Below are 22,124 nucleotides of genomic sequence, written 5' to 3'. Positions count from 1 at the left end.
GCTTGCTACTACAAGACCAGCTCTCCTCTCCTCTCCCACAAGACCAGCTCTCCTAATATGAGTACCTTCCTTTGTGAAGGACTACTGGCTGGAGATGGACTGTGCATCATGAGGATGGGGGGAATGTGTTTGACAGAATCTGATCAAGAGGGCTTTGGAGGATGAAGACATGGGAACATAAGACGCTGCCATACTGAGTCAGACCACTGGTCCATCTATCTCAGTATTGTCTACACTGACTGGCAGCAGCTCTCCAAGATTTCAGACAGGAGTTGCCAGCCCTACCTGGAGATGCCAGGTGCCTTCTGCATGCAAAGCAGGTGATCTGCCACTGAGCTACGGCCCCCGCCCCCTAAGGTCTGCTATATGTGTCTCCCATCCAGGTACTGACCATACCAAGCCCTGCTTCGTTTCAGGAAGGTGGCTGTATCGTGTGCCCGGGCGTGTTGCTGCGTACTTAAAAGATCTTGGACCCAGGCCCACAGTCCCCCTTTTGATAATTAAACTCCATTATGTCCCTCCCCATGAATAATTACAAATGTTTTTTAAAAGTCTCTAGTATTATAATACAGCATGGGTGAAGGTGAGAGTAGCAGAGAGCTAAATGGGGCTAGGGGGTCTCCCCATGCTCTGTGCAGGTGCCTCCACTGCTGTACTTCTTTTCTGAAAGAGGACATGGAGGAGGGAAGTGGCTGATGAGATTTGGGGCTCTTAGAAATCCATTGGGGTCCTGTGCCCCATAGGCCACCGCCTAACAAAGCCCCTGAATGCACCCTTAGACCATGCTCTGGGATACAAAATTATTTCATATGAAGAGCAGTGGGATTTGAACCCACACCCCCAACGGGACTGGAGTGTTATCCCAGCGCCTTAAAGTGCTCAGCTACACTGCCACATTTAAAAGATGTACATATCAGGCGGTATAAAAATTAGATAGATAGGTAGGTAGGTAGGTAGGTAGGTAGGTAGGTAGGTAGGTAGAAGCCCCCAAATAAGTATAAAGGCTACAAAGTGTTTTTACAAAAATTTCAAGGTTTTAATTTGTGGATGATTATTACATTGTTAAATTGTTTTACGTTTTTGTATATATTTTAACTTGTTTTATGCTATTGTTAACCACCCAGAAATGGAAGTTTGGGGCGGTGTACAAATGTGATAGATAGATAGATAGATAGATAGATAGATAGATAGATAGATAGATAGATAGATAGACAGATAGATAGATAGATGTGAAATAAAATAAAATAAAATAAAATAAAATAAAATAAAAGTGATTACCCGATGTTGGGAACAAACAATAGAGGGCAGTTTTACATGATGGGTGGAAATTCCAGCTGGTGGGGATGTCTAGCTCCTGGCACAAGATGGCACTTCGACTTGGATCGTGTTGTCTGAGCCCATGCACGTCCAGTTTCCACGCTGCGCCTCCCACCCATTTGTGACCTACAAACTGTAATCTACAGATGGTAATCTACCAATGTGTATCCAGAGATACACACAGTAGGAGGTCTATGAATGTGATCAATAAAATAAATAAATAAAAACTGGGCGTCAGATGTCGGGTGGCGGAGGAAAGTGTAGTGCGTGAATCGGACACTGGCAAGTTTGTTCATTTATTTATTTAAAATATTTATACCCCACCCCTCCAGTGCTCGGGGTGGCTCCCAACAATAAGATAGACACGGATACAATAAAAGTACTAAAATTAATAATTCTTTTTTAAAACTCAGATTAAAAACCACAATTATTAAGTTCGAATTAAAACTGAAAATTATAAAAAGCTAAAGAATCTACCAGGTATAACAAAATAATAATGGAGCATTAAAAAGCCTCCTTTAAAAGGTGTGTTTTGAGATGTTTTTTAAAAACATGGAGGGAAGGAGCATGGCGAAACTCTTCAGGGAGGGCATTTACCGCTGCTAACTGAGCAAAGAGGCACCTTTTAATGTGGTGATTCCCTTTTATTTAGCAGGGGGAGAGTAACTGGCCTTCTCTACCCCCAGCACAGTACCTCCAGTGACTGTTGCTGGTGTCTATCTGATGTTTCTTTTTAGATTGTGAGCCCTTTCGGGACAGGGATCCATCTTATTTATTTATTATTTCTCTGTGTAAACCGCCCTGAGCCATTTTTGGAAGGGCGGTATCGAAATTGAATGAATGAATGAATTCCAAGCCGAGGGGCCACAACCAAGAAGGCCCTGTCTCGAGTCCCAGACAACACAAGACATCACAATTCAGGCGGAAGTACCGGTTCATGCCATGAGCCCCATGAGGTTCCCACCACCTGGACTTTCTGTGATCATCCATGGGTGCTATGGGTGTTGTGGGGGATGGCGGAGCTGTGAGGTTGCCTAGGAAACCCCACAATGAAACAGCAGTTGGGGCATTCAGTCGTCATATCAATGGCTTGCAATGTCTATACACTAAAACACCGAATGTGGGGAACAAACAAGAGCTTGAACTCCTAGTAGAGAAAAGTGAATATGACTTGATAGGTGTAACGGAGACTTGGTGGTGGGATGATGACCCCAAGGACTAGAATGCAGCAATGGAAGGATGCAACTTCTTATACAGATGCTTGGAGCAGGTGTCTCTGTGGCACAATCGGTTAGCACGTTTGGCTGTTAACTGAAAGGTTGGTGGTTCAAGCCCACCCAGGGACTCTCATTTTGGAGATGGTCCCACAGCTCAGTAGAATGGCACCCGCTTTGCCTACAGAAGGCCCAAGTCTCAATCCCTGGCAGCATCTCCAGGTAGGGCTGGAGGAGAATCTTGTCTGAAACCCTGGAGAGTCGCTGCCAGTCCGTGTAGACCAGGCCTGCACAACATAAGGCCCCTGAGATCCAGCCCACGTGGACTTTTTTGCTGGCCCAAAGTACTGCAGTGCCTGAGGTAGGGTGCAAAATGCTGCTTTGCCCCATGGACCTGGTGGGGATCAGTCCCTTTTCAAAATTGACTTTTGCAAGCATTTGAAAGTGCATGGGAGACAGGGAAGAGGAAAGGTTGCTAGGAGCCCCCTCCTCATGCTCTGGGTAACTAATAATTGCTTTCAATAATATTTTAAATAATTAATGTTAATGTAATCATTGATGTGCTGAAAATTTACCTCAACCCCTGCATACCAAGTCATGGTGAGTTCTGGCCCGCGCTGGGATATTTGACTTGTGCACCCCTGGTGTAGACAATAGTGAGCTAGATAAATGAACGGTCTGATTCAGCGTAAAGCAGCTTCCCATGTTCCAAGAACAAGGGGAGAGGAACATCATTCAATGCCCAGAATTGTACACCTGCACAGAAATCCAAGAAATGAACATGTGGTAGGAACATAGGAAGTTGTGTCAGACCATTGGTCCATCTAGCTCAGTATTAGCTACCCAGACTGGCAACGGCTTCTCTTCAAGGCTGCAGGCAGGAGTCTCTCTCAGCCCTATCTTGGAGATGCCAGAATGCCCAGCATCTGCCCAGTGAATAGCATCTGGGTAAGCAATGAATGGTGAAGGAAATGAAAACAACACTGAAGTTCGAGTCTATTACAGACCACCATACCAAGGAAGGATGTAAATAATGCTTTCCTGTGAAACAATTACAGATGCTTCGAAGAATCAAGAATTTATAACAGGGAACTTCAACTACTCTGAAATCTGTCGGGAAACAAACTCCACTAAACATGGAGTCTCTAAAGAATCCCCAACAAACCTTGCTAGCAACCTCGTCCCTTCAGAAGCTGGAGGAAGGAATGAGAAATTGACTACTATATTTACCCAAACAGAAGACGACTCTGGATGCAAACAATGCCTTAAAAGATACTACTACTAATAATAATATTATATACCGCTTTTCAACCAAAGTTCTCAAAGCGGTTTACATAAATATAAACAAATAAGAATGCACCCTATCCCCAAAGGGCTCACAATCTAAAAAGAAACATAAAGGTAGACACCAGCAACAGCCACTGGAGGGATGCTGTGCTGAGGTTGGAGAGGGCCAGTTACTCTCCCCCTGCTAAATAAAGAGAATCACCACTTTAAAAAAGGTGCCTCTTTGCTCAGTTAGCAGGGGTTAAAATCCAAGATGACCCCATCCCACCCCCCCAAATATTTAACAGGCAAGAACGAGGGGGGGAACTCATCAGATTTGGATAAATATGCTATCCCCTTGAATTGATCCTAACAAATGTAGTGGAAACTTTGGGGGGGACATGTAATGGTGGAATTCTTGATCTTACAGAAAGCTAAAAGTGAGTGTAGTTAAACATGTACCTTGGATTCCAGGAAAGCTGAAATCACCTATGGCTAGATAAATACATGAGAAAAGGATCCCAAGACGAATGGAAGTTCCTGGACAAGGACTTAAAAGCACAATCACAGAGTATTCCTATGGGGAAGAAAAATGGGAGAGGTCTAAAAAAGCCAATGTGGCTGTGCAGGAAGCTCTGTGATGAGTTGGAGATAACAATAAAGGGCATGTATAAGAAATGGAAAGGACAGGTCACCAAGGATGGATACAGACTTGTAAGGACAGCGTCAAAGCAGATGCTGAGAATGAGCCAAGGCTGGCGAGGGATTCTTTTTCAAGTGTGTGTTCAAAGTCAGAGGAAAGAGGAAACGGTGGGCTTGCAGCCCAGTATGATGGATGGAGAAACATTAATGAGAGACAAAAAGGAGGCAGAAGTTCAACTCCCTGTTTAGCCTCCGTCTTCTCCCAAAAGGAGAACGATTGCTGAACGGAATCCAGGAGATTGTAGTGGCTTAATATTGTGAAAAATACAGGGGAAATACGGGGGGGGGCACACTCCAGGAAATAGTTTTAGTCAGAATTGGCAAGCAATGTACAAGGACCCCTGCAACTCAAGGATTAAAAAAGAAAGACACTACCTCCCCACCCAGAAGATTGCACATAGGTGTAAAGGGTCGTGGGCTCAATGGAGCAATAATTTCTTTTCTTCTGAATCCCAGTGGAAGTTGTGGTGCTCCTAATGCAGAGGCATAGGACAGGGCACCCCAAACATTTAGAGCATCCAACAGGTGAAACAACTCCCTATTCATAGGCTTCAGGAAAGATTGTCAGAGGTTCTCGCTGTGGCCCTCAGAATCCATAAGGCTGCAGAATAGTTGAGAATACCCATTTTTCTCCTTCCCCTTGATTTTTTATAATCTTATGTGAGTTATGTGCTTTGATTTGTAGAACAAAAAAATAAAAAATTAAGCAGTCCACAGAGGCCCTAAGAAATTTTCAAGCGGCCTACACACACACACAAAGTTAAAGAGCCTCAGGTGTACATTAGTTATTCATTTGTACATGTATATCCCACTTTTTAATACATATATTTCCAGGGCAGCTTAGAACAATTGCAATAGGGTTATAAAACTAATATTAGGAACATAGGAAGCTTCCTTCTATGGAGTCATTGACCCATCTAGCTCAGTATTGTCTACGCAGACTGGCAGCAGCTTCGCCAAGGTTGCAGGCAGGAATCTCTCTCAGCTCTATCTTGGAGATGCTGCCAGGGAGGGAATTTGGAACCAGACGCTCTTCCCAGAGAGGCCCCACCCCATCCCCTAAGGGAATATCTAGCAGTGCTCCCGCATAAGTCTCCCATCCAAATGCACACCAGGGAGGAGCCTGCTTAGCAAAGGGGGCAATGCATGCTTGCTGCCACAAGAAGGCCAGCTCCCCTTACACCAGCTCCCTCCAACCTTCCTTCTCGGCAGCCCATGATGCGCACTTCACTCTCTTTATTATGCTTATACTATATGATCTTTATTCCTATTGGGGGCCACTGGTGCTGCTGCGGCCCGCTTCCCTCTGCTCCTCGCGCCTCCTCCCCCGCCCCCCTGCCCTGGCTCCAGCCTCCCGCTCCGCACATGGCGGCGCTCCGCAGCCAACCGGAAGTGACGGCGGCTGCGCGTGCACCCTTCCCCACTCTCGCCTCCTGGGGCGGGCGTCGGGGGCGGGGGGAGTCGGTCAAAGGGGGCGCGCGCGAGACAGACAAACAGACAGAGAGAGACGGAGAAGCAGCCGCCGCCGCCGCCGCCGCCGCCGGGCGAGCGCACGCCTCGCCGCCTGACTTCCCCAGCGGCAGCCGCCGCGAAGCGAGCAGGAGGCGCCTGCGCGCAAGCGCCGAGTCCCGGAGGGGCAGGAGGCGGGGCTTCCCGGCGGCGGGCGGCGATTGGCCGGGAGGGCGTCCTGGGCGGGAGGAGAGGAGGCGGTGTGGAGGGGAGGGGGCGTGGCTGAGTGGCGCCTTGTCAGTCGGGCCGCGGCAGGGGGCGGAGGCTGCGGCAAGAAGAGCAGCGGCGCCGGCGGTAGCAGCAGTAGCAGCAAGCAGCACAGTTGCAGCAGCGCCGGCGGTGGAGGAGCTGGAGCAGCCGCCGCCGCCGCTGCCTCCCGCTCCCTCCTCCTCCTCCTCCTTCCCCTCTCCTTCTCCCTCTCCTTTCCCCCGGCCCCAGCCCCAGCGGCGGTCGCCGCAGCCGCCACGCTGATCCCCCTCCGGCAGCAGCAGCAGCAGCAGGACCCGCCGCAGCGCAGGTGAGAAGCCGCCCCGGGGCTCTCGCTGGAGGGCGCCTGCAAGGGAGGCAGGATAGGAAGGAGGGCCGCAGCTCCAGCTCTAGCTCTAGCAGCGCCGCCGCCTTGCTCAGGGCCCGGCTGCAGGCAGGCGAGGGGGTGGGCTGCACAGCGCATGTTTGGTGCCTTAGTGCATCGGCATTGCAAGCTGGGGGGTGGGGGGGGAGCGCCCGCTTGCAGAGAGAAGGGGGAGCTGTAGGCAAGGGGTCTAAAGGCTTGAGGGCTGCGGGGAGGCAAGTAGGGGCTCTGGAGGGTGGAAGCAGGCGGCAGCCTGGCTGGGGGGTGGTGGTGGTGGTAGGGGGTGGATCCCCCGCATAGATAATGCTCTTGTGAGGGAGATATCTAGCACTGAGGGCTGAAGGGAGGGGACTAAGGCAAGCGGCGGGGGGCAAAGATGGGGGTGAATAGTGTGTGTGGGGGGGTCTCCAGCAGAGAGGGTGGAAAGAGGACTGGAGTGGCAGGCAATATAATGTGAGCAGGGGCTTGAGTACAGGGGTCTTCAGGTCGGCTTAAGGGGGCGCAGGGGTTTTGAGAGGGTTTGTAGGAAGCAGGGGCACTGGGGTGGGTTGTGGGACCAGAATCTCTCTCAGAGGTCTCACGTGAGGTTATGGGGTTGTAAGGTTTGGTGGGGTGTTGAAATGAAGGCCTTCCCCCATCTCTGCTGGAGTAGAAGTTGGGGGGGGAGGATGTAAGATGAGCACAGGTGGGAGAGATCTGGGAGGGGTCTTCACTAGAGAGAGTGATGTGTTGGGTGCATAGGTAGAGATGGCATCAGTAATGCAGGGTGTTGAGATGTCGGTGAAAAGATTGGAGGGTGTGGGCAGCAGGATGGATCTGGGAGGTGCAGAAACCGGGTTCCCTATATTCTCTATAACCAGCAAGCAGGTTAAAGGAAACTGGTTTTGGATACTGAGGGGCGTGTTGAGAGGGATAGCTCTGTGGGACATCTTGAGGTGGGATGAATTGAGGGGAGGATGAGGAATCCCTCAAAGGCTGCTGTTGTGGGAGTTTGTCTTCAAAAATAAAGTAGAATAAAACAGAATCGTGGTACTTGGGATGCTGACAGTGTAGCTGAGCTGTGAGACTCTGAGAATGAATAAGCTCTTTTGTGGCCTCCTTGCTTTTCCTTTAGCATCTTTTTTTTTTGCCATTGCATATACAGACTGGCATGCTTTCTCCATGAGGGCTAGAAATATGTGGAGTCGTGGTTAAGCAGAGGCAGCAAAAACACTCAAGTTTGCACCAAGAACCAATAAGCAGCATACCAGGATGGGAAGCGGAGGGATGGAGACAGTGCCCACCTCAACTTGGCTCTCTGGATGGTTGGGGTGGGAAGAGGTGCTCCTAAATTGGATGTATGAGACATGAACATGTCCTCTGTGTAGCAATTGCTTTGCAGTTTTGCAATCTTGTGAGGAAGACTGTGGCCACTCTGAGGATGGCTTTGGCCCACTTTTAGGCTACAGTAACACAACGTCCTGTTTTCGGGTCATGGTTGACATCTGTGGGAGCCACAAAGGTAACCTCAAAGTGCAACAACAAAACAGCCCTGAATGTGGGACAATTCCCTCTTTGCAGTTTTCCACTTATGAGATGAGTGTGTGCTTTTTATGTGGTGCCTTCCTCCTTCCTCCAGTATCTTAAAAACCTGGAGCTATGGGTTGCTGTCCAGGACAGAATCCTGTTCACACTGGCATAAAACCTTTCTGGAAACTAGAAATGTACCTGATCACTAAAGGATTGAAAAAAGTGGATGGAGGGTTGAAAAGGTTGAGCTGGTCTGAAACATGTGGCACTGGTTTAGTTCTCACACACATGGTACTAGCTGGCTTTGGACAGTGGGGGTTTCTCTGAGTGTGTTATGTCCCAGGACTTCTTGGGCAAGTTGTCCTAGTGCTTCCTCTGAGCCAAGAGTGGAGCAAATGAAGCTGCCTTCGACTGAGTCAGACCCTTGATCCATCTAGTTCAGTGTTGTCTTCTCTGACTGGCAGCAGCTCTTCAGCGTTTCAGACAGGACTTTTTCCTGGTCCGACCTGAAGATGTCAGGTCTGAACCTGGGACCTTGTGCTTGCAAAGCAGGTGCCGTGCCATTGAGCTAGCTTCATGACTGATTCTAGACTGTTCTAGGTAGATGGAAGCAATATTTCAGAATCTTACGTAGCAGTATATCATGTGTCTAGATTCCCCCCCCCCCTTAATGGAGTGTCTTAAATTGTCTAGTACTCTGGTCTGTCTTTGCATGTAGATTGGCTGGAGAAGAGATCTTCTGTGTTCAGAATGCCTGTCCTTCATTCTCCCTAGCATAACTTTTCCTGAATTCATCTTATTTGTAAACTCTCTATCTATTCAGTATTCAGCTCTCTCTGTTAAACAAGAATAGATGGTTGTAGAGCTGATTTTCCAATAGCAAGCATGAATTGTCCCCTTTGCTAAGCAGGATTCACCCTGGGTTGCATTTGGGTGACTACATGTGAACACTGTCTGCTGTAAGATATTCCTCTTGGGGGATGGGGCTGTAGCTCAGAGGCAGAGCCTCTTCCTTGCATGTAGAAGGTCCCAGGCCCATACTTTAGTATCTCCAGGTAGGACTGGCAAAGAGTCCTGCCTGAAACCTTGGAGAATCACTGCCAGTCTGTGTAGACGGTACTGAGCTGAGTAGATGTTTAAGGAACAATGGCTTTCATCCATGGAGAACAGGTCTATCAATGGCTGCTAGTCTGAGGGCTATAGGCCACCTCCAGCCTCGGAGGCAAGATGCCTCTAAATACCATTTGCAGGTGAGTAACTGTGGGATACAAGGCATGCATATACTTCTTGCCTATGGGCTCCCCAGAGGAGAGCTGGTCTTGTGGTAGCAAGCATGACCTGTCCCCTTAGCTAAGCTGCGTTTGCCCTGGTTGCATATGAAAAGGGAGACTAGAAATGTTTGCGCTGTAAGATACTACCCTTAGGGGATGGAGCCACTCTGGGAAGAACATCTAGGTTCCAACTTCCCTCCCTGGCAGCATCTCCAAGATAGGGCTGAGAGAGATTCCTGCCTGCAACCTTGAGGAAGCCACTGCCAGTCAGTAAAGACAGTACTGAGCTAGATAGGTCAATGGTCTGACTCAGTATAGGGCAGCTTCCTATGTTCCATCTGCTGGGCCACTGTGTGAAAGGGAATGCTGGAATAGATGGGCCTTGGGCCTGATCCAGCAGGGCTGTTCTTATGACCAATAGTCTGACTTGGTTTCTGACTTTGTAACAGCTTCCTATGTTACAGTGGGTGAACCAGAAGCTGAAGCTAGGGACTGAGACCCATTCAAGATCTGACTTTCAGATTGTAATCGCCTTGGGGCAGGGATATGCCCTATTTTTATTTTTATTTTTAAATCTGGCCTTGTTTGTTTCAGGATTGGAAACTTGTAAGTCAGTAGCAGGGTTGCTAGATCTGGTGTGCAGAGCTGGGTGAAACCTGCAGTTCCCTAAAGGTACTCAGTGACCTGACGACGATCCTGGATAGTCCACACCAGAGTGTTTGCTCTTGCAAGCTAAATCTTAAGGTGTTCAGTTGGTCTGCCGTTGTCTTCTCCTCTGCCTGCGTTTGCCTCTGGGACAAAGAAATGGCAGAGGTAGAAATGACTTGAGGGAGATACTCTAATCGGAGGAGAATTGTTTAATAGGGGGCTGAAGCAAGCAGAATTCTCCCCTGAGATGCGGTAGTGGAAAAACAAGCCAAGGAGAGATGGTTGCTCTGGAGAAGGAAGGCTGAATTCTCCCACTTCTCTTGAACTGCCAAAAGATACAGTGAATGGGTCCTCTTCCAAGCAGGGGAGTCCACAACATACACTTTGCAACCAAGTAAAGCTTCCTTAGTTTCTTCCCATGAAATCCACTGCAATGGCCAAACCTCAGAATCAAAAAGCAATGGAAACAATACAAATGACACACAGTCCCCCATGTTTTTGGGATCACCCAGACACATTTTACTTGACTTGAAATAAATCTTCCTGTGTTGTGTTGAAGAGGAAGAAATCACCTTCCCTAGCAGGGACCACACCCTCTCTGCCATCCCTTTGATGCACTGCAGGAATTGTGTCCATATTCTGGAGTGAAGCAGGGGAGGCTCTAAGAAGAAACCGGGTGCACTTTCCATTGCAGAATATACTGATGTACAACAGGATATGCCCTTTCTGTGTAGCTTGGGTGGTCCTCAAAGATCCAGCAGGAGCTTGCTTCTGCTTCCCTTCTTTGCAGTGTCTCTTATCTTAGTATAGTGTTCCCTTATCATGAAGCCACCTAATGGTGCAGCGGGGAAATGACTTGACTAGCAAGCCAGAGGTTGCCGGTTCGAATCACCGCTGGTATGTTTCCCAGACTATGGGAAAGGACTGTATCGGACAGCAGCGATATAGGAAGATGCTGAAAGGCTTCATCTCATACTCTGTGGGTAATGGCAATGGTCAACCCCTCCTGTATTCTACCAAAGACAACCGCAGGGCTTTGTGGTCGCCAGGCGTCGACATTGACTCGACGGCACACTTTACCTTTTACCCTGATCATGGAAGATGGGAATTGAGGTTTTGTTCCTTTTTTGGAGAGCCGGTAGAGCCCTGGTAGCATCCCTCTTCGTATAAAAGGTTACACCAGGGACTGAACTTGGACTGGGTCGGTAAATGAGCTGGGAAGATCTGTGACTGAGACCCCAGAGAGCTTCTCCCAGTCAGAGTAGACGGCACGGAGCTAACTGGACCAATGATCGTGTTGGGGCTTGACAATTCGCAGGTGCCAGCTCGCCATGGCACCTGGGCCAGGCGGTGGGCTGACGCAGCTAGGAGGCATGCGCGAGCAAGGCGAAGGTTGGCTGCTGGCTTTTTCTCCTCGTTGCACCTGTCCCATAATCTGTCTTGGCCAGACAGATCCACCCAGGAAGAGGAGGAAGCAACCCAGCCTGGCCTGGCCTGCTCCCTTCTCCTGGTCACGTCTGTCCATCACCTGTCTGAGCCAGATGGATGCAACCAGACGGAGAAGTAAGCAAGGTGGTGAGTCCACTCTCTGTGGAGCGGGGGAGATTTCTGGTGGCAAGTCCTCCCCTTGCCCACCTGCTGTGGAGCAGAGTGCAGTCTGGCTCCTAAACTTTTAGGTTGGCTCTTAGAGTCAAAGAGCCTGGAAGACAGGAAGTTGCCTTATTCTGAGGTTCCCTTTTGGGATAATCAGTGGCTCTGGTATGTAGGGTGTAGCACAGGCCTGCACAACATAAGGCCCGGGGGCCGGATTCGGCCCACAGAGACTATTTTACTGGCCCCCAGGTATCCTGAAGCAACACAGCAGCTGGAAACTGCTTTATAGCACCATCCTGTGCATGCGTTCTCAGAAATATGCTTCATGCTGCTCCCAGTGAGGCTTACTCCCATTTAAGCATACCTAGCATTGCAGCCCAAAAGCAACAATTTAGGGAGAGGAGAGGACTTGGCATTTGTATGGGGCAGGCCTGCACTCCAGGGTCCCACTGACTGAGCGGGGACAGGACCTATTCTCTGGCCACTATCCTTGGTTAAAACTATGGGTCCATTGACGGGGGAATAGAGCCACAAGCAACTAATAATATTTAATTTTAATGTAATAATATGCTAAACATTTGACCTCAGTCCCTGCATGCCAAGTTGTGGATAGTTCTGGCCCACCAGGGCATTTGAGTTGTGCAGCCCTGGTGTAGCATCTGTCACGATGTCTAAAAATAACTGATTAGAGGGCCCCTTGCTAAAGTTGCACCCTCCCATATTCAGAACTTTGTGTGTCTCCCATCCTGTATAAACTGGGCTGAATTGCATGGGCTTGCACAGGCCTGCTCAACTTTGGCCCCCCAGCTGTTTTTGGAATGCAGCTCCCATAATCCCTCCCAGCCACAGTGGCCAGTAGCCAGGGATTATGGGAGTTGTAGGCCAACATCTGCAGGAGGGCCGAAGTTGAGCAGTCCTGGTCTTGCAGAATGCTGATAGTCATGAGAAATCCTTCTAAGGCTATCATGTTAAAATGTACGATTTGCCCTTAAGCTTTGCAACCATGAGGACTATAAACTTAGTTTTTGTAATGTAATCTGGGATTCAGATTCCTTCAGTGGAGAAGCACATGGAAAATGGCTTTTCTTGACAGGCGGTCAAAAAGGAACAGCAGGACTTAATTTCTAGTGAAGCAGATGGTCCCAAAGAAGTATTTAACTGCTGAATTTGATGGGTTTGTGTGTGTAAACTGCCTCTCTTTGAGAAAGTTGGTGTGAAGGCAACACTACAGTATCTACAACTTTGGTTTGAGGCTCTAAATGGGGTGACTTTTATTGCAATCACTGCGTATTACAAATACTCACTCACAGTAAATGAAGCAATACTGAGATACATAGCTAAGGAGTTACAAAAATACAAGAACTACATCCAGAAAATAAATGCATCACCAATATCATACCCCATGAGGAACCTCCCCCTACTCACCCAACAAATTGCTTGAGCTGTTCTTGAACTACAACTCCCATAATTCCCAGCCACAGTGGCTGAAAAGTCAGGTGATATGCACCCCAGCTCCAAATAAATGGATGCCTTGGGCACATGAAATGCCCATGTGCCCTAAAAAATTTCCCAGAATCCTCTGCAGTGTGCAGGAGTTCTTCAGGTGCATTAACGTGGAAAGAGTAGACGGTATAGTGGCTAACCGACCGAGAAGCTGGTGAAAATGCTTCTGTGTGGCTTCTCGCTAAAGGTGTTCAGCTCAGCATCCACTGCAAACATGTGACTGCTAATGATCTGATGTGCACCGCGATGCCTGGCTCTGGCCGTCTTAGCCTCAAGGGTACTGAGCTCTGAGTAGGCAGCAGTGCGACCAAGGCAAGTAGATGACAGCATAGACTTGAATCTGTGCCACTGGTTCTGAAACATTATGACCTGAGGGAGCCCTCTCTTGGCATCTGGCAGAGGATTCTGGGAGTGTTCTAAGGTGCCTGCTTGGTTTCTGCATGCAGAGCAGCGATAGGTCTGTGGGCTCTTGCTGTGAGTGCTGCAAAGGCACCCCTAAAGCGCACTCACACGGGAAGCTGCCTTCTGCCGAGTCAGACTTTTGGTCCCTTTAGCTCATTATTGTCTGCACTGACCAGCAGTGGCTCTCCGAGGTTCCAGGCAGGAATCTCTCCCAGCCCTACCTGGAGATGCTGCCAGGGATGGAACCTGGGACCTTCTGCATGCAAGCAGCTTCTCTACCCCTGAGCTACAACCCTATTTCTTAAGGGGAATACCTTGCAGTGCTCACAGGTAGTCACCCATCCAAATGCAAACCAGGGCAGGCCTTGCTTAGCAAAGGGGGCAATCCCTGCCTGCCCCTGCAAGACCAGCTGCCCTCCTCGAATGCATGGTTGCACATTGGAGGGGAAGACCGGCCGTGGTGGGCAAGAGGCTTCTCTCGGGGCCGTCCGGCCATTATACCTTCTTGTGGAAGATCTCCAGTGTTTCCTGGAACAGGCTCCAGACAGCAGAACTACGTTGAAGCCAGGCCTACGGCCTTCCTGTTGCCAGCCCGGTGTGCTGCGATGATGCTTGTGCCGTCTGGCTGTGTAGTTGACCATCTGAAAGCTGCGTATGGAACCTTCAAGTAACTTACTGAGAACAGGAACAGGGCTGCCGGGAACAAGTAAAGACTGGGTGGAGAAAACTTACTCTGAATAGCCCAGTCCAGTTGCCACAGTTGAAATGCTGGGCACCCTTGCTCTGCACCTGGGGCCTGTCTAGCATAGGTCTAACGGTGGCTAGTTCTGCTCTCTGAACCTGTGCTAGCTGACTAGGAACAGGAGAATCTGCCTTTGACAGTATCGGTCCATCTCACCCGTCCGCCATTGGTCCATCTCGCCCAGTCCTGGAAGTGGCTTTCCAAGGTTTCAGGCAGGAGTCTTTCCCAGGCCCACCTGGAGATGTTGCCAGGGGCGGAGCCTGGGACCTTCAGCTTGCAAGCAAATGCTCTACCACTGAGCTGTGGCCCCCATCGCCTAAGGGAATGGGACAAAAGGAAGTGCTTTTTCACACAACATATAATGGATCTATGGATTCTCTGCCACAAGATATGGTGACAGCCCACAACCTGGGTGGCTTTAGAGGGGTTTAGATAAAGTCATGGAGGACAGGTCTGTCAGTGGCTTACTAGTCTTGAGGGCTACAGGGCATCTTCAGCCTTGGAGGCAAGATGTCTCTAAATACCTGTTACGGGGGAGCAACAGCAGGAGAGGGCCTGCCCTCAGCTCTTGCCTGTGGGCTTCCCAGCGGCACCTGGTGGGGCACTTTGTGCAACAGGACGCTGGACTAGATAGGCCTTGGGCCTGATCCAGTGGTCCCTCTAATTTTTCCCCCCATCTCTGTGGCATGAGTTTTGTTCTGGGTAGCAATATCAAGGCAGTGTGTGCGCACATACATTCAGAGTGGGGCCTTCCTGATTCAGCCTCAGTGGGATCTAAAACGAACGGTGCAGACATCCAAGAACTTGTGAGTGCACGCTTGAGAGGGAGCACTGCCCTGCTCCCGCAGGGCTGTTCTTGCATTCCTGTGTTCTTTTGGGAAATATCTTGCAGCAAACAGTGTTCGTAGGTGGTCACCCATCCAGATGCAAACCAATGCCCATCTTGCTTAGCAGAGGGAATACAGTTCATGCTTGGTACAACACAACCAGCTCTCCTCTGCTCTTTATTTTTGGCTCATCTAAAGATCTGGATCGAAGGTTTGAAGTCAATTTATCAACCATGGTTTGTTCTGACTGTAGTCAGATATGACCATCCGAACTTGTCGATAGCCAAAACACACAGTAACGGCTTTCACTTCAGCTGATTACTTTGGCACCCCAATGGCCTTTGCCTCACCAGCCCTCCTCCATTTCTTTGCGGTAGGGGTTTTGATTAGTGTGTGTCTGGCTGCCTCCTAACCACCTGTGTCTTTCTGTGAGTGGCCTTCACATGGTGCAGGTGTGAGGTACCCCTCGTGTGTGGAATGCAGGAACTTCTAGTGGCTTCTCTTTTGTGTATGGCTTTTTTGGCAACACACAGTGAAAATATTGGTTTAGCTTCAAACCCTCTTGCAGAAACACTCACCTGCTTTGGAATAGGGTGTGGGTGGTAGATGTGTCACCAAATTGCACTTGCGGAGGGGAGGAAATGTAAATTAACGACACCACCCTCTCAAAACTGCTATAAGGCAACTGAGGTGGTGTGTATTATGTGGTTTCTAAGCAGCTGGGGTCCCATTCCTATAGCACTAATGGCTAATATCCTCTGTCCCACATGGGTCAGTTCACATACTGTCAAGCTGTGGTTTGGCAATAGGGAGCAAGTTCTGTGCTTCTCTGGTCTCTCCCCGCCCCCCATTTCAGGTGCTGGATTTAACTAGTTTCTGGTGGGCAGCAAGGCAATAGTATATTATGTACTCAAACTGGCAAAACATAGTTCGCCATTGCCTTCCAAATCAGGATTGTATATCATGGCTTGGAATTGCTTTTGGAGGGCAGGCACATGTTATATTTGGTATGTGCAAGGGGAAGAGACAGCATAGGAAGCGGCCTCCTACTGAGTCAAGCTATTGATCCATCTAGCTCAGTATTGTCTACACAAACTGGCAGTGGTTTCTCCAAGGTTGCAGGCAGGAATCTCTCCCAGCCCTGTCTTGGAGATGCTGCCAGGGAGGGAACTTGGAACCTTACATGTGCAGATGCTCTTCCCAGAGAAGCCCCATCCCCTAAGGAGAATGTCTCACAGTGCTCAATCATGTAGTCTCCCATTTGAATGCAAACAGAAGCAAAGCAGAGGGGTCATACTTGCTACCACAAGACGAGCTCTCCTCCTTTTCCTGCATGTGAGTACAAAGTTCAGTCACTTAATACCAAACCATATTTAATATACAGGAGACTCTTGTTGGTGGTGGTTTCGTGGGTCATGGTTTCATGTATATGTGAATGGGTCTTAGACCCAGTTTCTTTATCCATGGCAGGAAATATAGGCAATTTTCACCTATCTGCAGTTCCTTAGTGGCCGGAAATGACTTCTGATATCACTTCCGAAGCACAGAACCACCTTGTGGCACCTTTTGGTTTTTAAAAAACACCAACCCAAAACCACCACAATTCTTAAACAAGAGGATTTGGGGGGCATCCCTGGAGAACAAGATACTTTGCTTTCCCACCTTTATTTCTGTTCCTTTCCTGGTTTTGGACACTTTTTTAGAGTAAGGAACCTAACCCCTAGATTTCCATGGGGTAAGGTTTGTTAATTTATGGTTTACATATTTGTGCTAATTGGTGGGAATGGAACCCCCGTGAATAAAGAGGGCCACCTTTATATGCACTTTGTTGTATGTTAGTCAAGCCAGTTGGTTTACCCAAATGTTTGCATTTTTACCTGCTTTCCACCCAAATGGGTCCACACAGCAACTTACATTCAAGAGCTCTGAAAAATGCAGGTGTTCCACAGGTGCAGTTCTGCTGTTATGACATTGCACTTTTGGGGAGGGGGGTGATCAAGAGGGGCACACTTAACTTGCCTTTTTCCAGAGCTCTTAACCAGTGAGGACTCCTGACCCATTTGGAACTGAGAACCTGTGTAGCTGCTATAGCTTTCCTTTCTGTTCCAACCAAGGAATGCTGGGAAGCAGAGTTCTAGATTGTCACTGAGGGCTTGGAATCTCACAACATCGCACCTTTGAAAAACTACAACTCCCAGGGTACCTTTGGAAAAACTACAACTCCTGGCACATCTTGATCAAAGTAATGACAATTAATCCGTAGCCTTGAAAGTCCGCCAAGTTCTGGAGACTTGGCAAGGCTGTGGATAAACTGTCATGTGCCCAGGACGACATCTTCCCTGTTGAGTGGCAGTACTTTCCACACCCCTGGCAAGTGAGTAGTTGCAACTCTGACTTAACAGAATACTAAAGAATTAATTGGTAGCACTGAGTTTGTATCTGCTAAGTGGGTCCTTAATCCACTCTTCCTTGATAGTGGCCTTGGAGATGGTTTGAAGCTTCAGAGTTATACCTACAAGAGTAGCCTGGCTCAGACATCATTGCCAAACCATGGCATGTCCATTGCAACCAGGGTTTGTGTGTCCAGCTCCTTCCTTCCTTCCCTCCCACACACAGTGTACCTGTGACTGCAGATTCTTAGTGCCATCAGTGTGCACAGTACTTTAGCCTCTGGGGGAAGGTCCCTGCCCTGAGGAACTTGCAAAGTAAAACTTAACATGGGGATATAAGAGGAAGGGAGGCAGGGTAAGGAACACAATTTGTTGCATGTACCTGTGCTTGACTGAGTACAGCAGTGTATCCTAGTCAGTGTGTTGTGGCTGGCTTGCTCTGAGTTTGCTCCAAAAGCAGAGAGAGTTTAAGCAGAAGCTGACTTAACCCATAATGCACCAGGAAGGATGTGTCATTTTTGGTTGTGGCCCCTTGGCTCTGGAATGCCCTCCCAGAAGAGCTTTGCCATTCTCCCTTAGGGTTTCTTAAAAAGACCTTAAAGCCTACTTTTTCAGAGAGGCTTTTTAGTGTGTTACGTGGTAGGTTTTTAATTTTCATCATTGTCTGTTTTAATTGTTCTACATCAGGTCTGTTCAACTTAGCCCCCCCCCCCCGTTGTTTTTTGGACTACAACTCCCATAATCCCCAGCCACAGTGGCCAATAGCCAGGGAGTTGTAGGCCAACGCTGTAAACCACCCAGAGACGCAAGTTTGGGTGGTATAGAAATTCTTTAAATAAATAAACATCTGCAGGAGGACCAAAGTTGAGCCGCCCTGTTGTACATTATGTCTTATTGGTTTTGTTGTTGTGAGCCACCCTGAGCAGTATTGTACTGGAGAGGCGAGATATAAACATCTAATTAATAAATGAAATTCAAGCTCTCCACTTCTGTAGCCGACGCGCTTCTCTATACAGCAGGAGTGATGTCTCCTTCCTGATGTATTATGGGGTGAACTAGCTCCAGGAGGGACACACAGGACAGCTATGAGTAAAAAAAAATATATTTTTTTTTTAAAGGAAAGAAATGAAAATAAGAACTATGCAACAGCCTTGCTGGTTGCAAAAGTGTGCATGTGTTGGGAGGGCAGTATGCCCTGTGTGGATGTAAGCAGGGCACAGGACATCCACTAGTCTATTAGTCCATGACGATGAGGCCTGGTGAGTGAAAGGAATTTATTTGTTGGTTTGTTTTTACATTTATATCCTGCTCTTCCTCCAAGGAGCCCAGAGCGGTGTACTACTTACTTGAGTTTCTCTTTCACAACAACCCTGCGAAGTAGGTTAGACTGAGAGAGAAGTGACTGGCCCAGAGTCACCCAGCTAGTATCATGGCTGAATGGGGATTTGAACTCGAGTCTCCCCAGTCCTAGTCCAGCACTCTAGCCACTACACCACGCTGGCTCCTGAAAATCCTGAAAAGTAATGGACCAACAAACTCAAGGAACTATCTGACAAATAAAATAGCTTGTCTGGCTGGTGAACTGAGCCAGCCAGCATTCCTTGATCGCTGCGTGTATCTATAGATATAGAAGGCTTAGGTCGTATGTGGCAAGCCCCGCCCTGCCGCAGCCACGACCAATGAAAATGCGGACCCGTGCGGGGAGGAGGAGGAGACCCAGATGGATAGCAGCCATGGCAGGCAGGATGGCAGCCAGTAGGGTGCGGTGCGGGCCGTGGAGAGAGACCAAGGTGGCGAATACTCCTTCCATGGGCCCTCCTGCCGTCCAAATGACAGGCCAGGTTTCTGGCTAGTGCAGAACCAGAAGGTGATGGCTGCTCTAGGCTAATTGATGCAGAGTACAAAGGGGTGATCTTGAGCAGGGATTCTCAGCGTTGGGTCCCTAGGTGTTTTTGGACTTCAGCTCCCCTAATCCCCAGCCCCAGTGGCCTTTGGTTGGGGATTATGCGAGTTGAAGTCCAAGAACATCTGGGGACCCGACGTTGGGAATTCCTGATCTTGAGCCTGCCGGCAACTACATAAGGCAAAATGAAGCTTTTAAAAAACTTTCCTCCGCTGCTTTTCCTGAAAACTTTCTCTGCCTCAACGCAAGTGGGGAAACAGCAACTCCCAGTGAATGTGAAAATAGGAGCTCAGCAGCTGCGCCTGCCAGGCCCTCTGAGACCCGGAGAGCCACAGTGGAGCCCAATTAAAACCACTGATGCTGCAAGGCTCTGGAGGAGTCTGGCTGACGGGTCGCAGGGGAGACACCCTGACAAACAATGCAAGAGTTTCACTCCTGTGCCTCTTAAACCTGGCTGTGGTTGCCAGGGTCTGAAGCAGGGGTAGGCAGCCTGAGGCCCTTGAGCCAGACCTGCCCCTTGGCTGGTGTGTGCAGGGCATGGGGCCGTAGCCGAGTGCTATAGAGCGGTGTTTCTCAACCTTTTTGGAGTCAAGGACCGCTACATTCTTCATGTGCAGTTTCCCAGACCAGCAGTTAGCAAAGGGGTTTCAAGTTTATCTATTAGTACTATACTACAGGTGTGCACAACTCAAATGACCTGGTGGGCCAAAAGTTAACTGACCGTGACTTGGCTTATGGGTTATTTTAATTATTTTAATTAAAATAAAATAAATTGAATTAAAAATTCTAATAAAATAAATACAGTACAATCTGTACATAATAATAAAATGCATTGTTCTTTCTTTCCCCTCTGCCAAATCATCACACGGAGCACTTCTAAGGAAAAAAATTAGAGAAGTTTTTTTCTTAATTTTTGATAAGAAGATTATACTTTGATCCTTCACCACACAGGCTTTTATAAGAAGGAAAGAGAGAAGTGAGATGGGGAAAGAAAGAGGGAAAGAATAGGGCAGGCTTGGCTTGAGGAAGAGAATGGGGCAGGCTTGGCTTGAGAGAGAGAGAGAGAGACAGAGGGATGGCAAAAGGAAAAGAGGATGGAGCAGGCTTGAAGGGGAGAGAGGGAGAGAAAGAGAAAAAGCTAAAAAAGAAAGAAATGGAAAGAGGATAGGTAGGTTTGGCTTGAGGGAGAGAGAGAAAGTCTCTATAAGCTGCTCAGATCTTGCAGAAGGAGCTAGGTAAAGAGGCATAGAAAAAGCGAAATTAGGCAGGAGCCTGGGTAGGCAACAAGGGAATTGACAGGCCTAGGAAAGGATGTTAAGCTGAGGGAGCAGTAGAAGAAGGGCGGGGGGCAGGGGGAGAAGGCCAGAGAGAAAATGGGTATATAAGTGAGATGCATGTGGCTGGGGACTGCAGAGGTGAGAGAGATTGGAGTTAACCCCTTCATTTGAAATAACAAATCTAATCTTAGGATGCAGACATCTACATTTTCTACAGACAATGCTAAAAAAATTGTTTAAAATATTTTTTTAAAATCCCAGTGCTGAGGGGATGGCTGGGGATGGCTGCTGGGTGGGGGGTGAGCCAGTAGTCCTTCCACCCCCCAGCCCCTGAAAACCTCCGTGTTGTTTTTTGGGCGGGCAGGCAAGCAAGCAGTTTTCCGCTTGCCTTCCCCTGCCGCGAAACCGTTTGGCCCGGCGCTGCTTCCCAACTGAGAGGCGCGTCTGCGCAGTAACTGCTGCAGTAACTGCGCAGGCGTGCCTCTCTCAGTTGGGAAGCGACGCCAGGCCAAACGGCAGGCCACGGCGTCGCTCTGCTTGCCATCCGCCGCCCGCCGCCGCCAGGGTGTGTGTGATAGGAAGGACTACCTCACACACCCCAATAGCTATCTCCTCAGCCGCGCGGCAGCTGGAATGTGAAGAATTTTGGTTACAACACGGAGGTTCGCAGGGAGGGAGGTGTTAACTCGCGAAGGCACGGACTGGCACTCAACCCTCCGCGGACCGGCACCGGGCCGCGGACCGGCGGTTGAGAAACTGCTATAGAGCATCTGCTTAGAATGCAGAGGGTCCCAGGTAGGGCTGGGGAAGCCTGCTGCCAGTCAGACTGTATGGAGCTAGATGGACCAATGGTCCGACTCCGGAGACAGCAGCTTTCTGCTGAGCCATTTTGGAAGGGCGGTATAAAAATCAAATAAATAAATAAATAAATAAATATTAAAACTTTTATACCACCCTTCCAAAAGGCTGAGGGCGGTTTACATTAAAACACCATTAAAATCAGTTAATAATTAAAACAAAAATTATAAAGCATAAAAACAATAATTAACCATTAAAAACCTCGTAAAGCAACAATTAAATAATCAGAAGAATTTAAAAACAAGTTTTAAAAAGCTGAGAGAGCCTGGTTGAAGAGATGTCTCTTTGGGGAGCTAAGAGAGCCGAATATCCAGATAAGCCAAATATCTCTTTGGGGAGCTAAAAGTACCCATCAGCCCCAGCCCCCTGAAGGGAAAACTTCCAGAGGCACACAGCTTGTGCCAAGCCACGTTCATGACCTCAGCAGTATTCTCGCTCATTTTTTTCCCCACTTGTGTGCGGAATGAGTTTTGTTCTGGGTGGCAGTATCAAGGCAGTGTGTGTGCACATGCGTTCAGTGGGGCCTTCCTGATTCAACCTGAGCGGGATCTAAAATTGACATAGTGGGCATCACAAAACTTGTGAGCGTGCGCACGCCTGAGAGGGAATGCAGGACCTCAGG

The 22,124-nt window shown here is 48.7% G+C and overlaps 1 protein-coding gene and 1 non-coding gene across 2 annotated transcripts in view; both read left to right on the top strand.

Annotated features, from left to right (window-relative positions):
* Positions 1-2,589: 2,589 nt before the first annotated feature.
* Positions 2,590-2,663, top strand: TRNAN-GUU (transfer RNA asparagine (anticodon GUU)). The gene has a single exon. It is a non-coding gene; the product is annotated as a tRNA-Asn (tRNA).
* Positions 2,664-6,236: 3,573 nt separating this feature from the next.
* LOC128330484 (vigilin-like) overlaps positions 6,237-22,124 on the top strand; it is a 75,966-nt gene continuing 60,078 nt past the window's right edge. Inside the window, exon 1 of the mRNA XM_053263469.1 lies at positions 6,237-6,525. The gene's annotated coding sequence lies outside the window, so the exon portion shown is untranslated. The remainder of the gene's footprint in view (positions 6,526-22,124) is intronic.

Source organism: Hemicordylus capensis, chromosome 6 (genome assembly GCF_027244095.1).
Source record: "Hemicordylus capensis ecotype Gifberg chromosome 6, rHemCap1.1.pri, whole genome shotgun sequence".
NCBI classification, from domain to species: domain Eukaryota; kingdom Metazoa; phylum Chordata; class Lepidosauria; order Squamata; family Cordylidae; genus Hemicordylus; species Hemicordylus capensis.
Note: the sequence above shows the minus strand (reverse complement) of the source record. Positions and strands in the feature narration are given on the sequence as shown.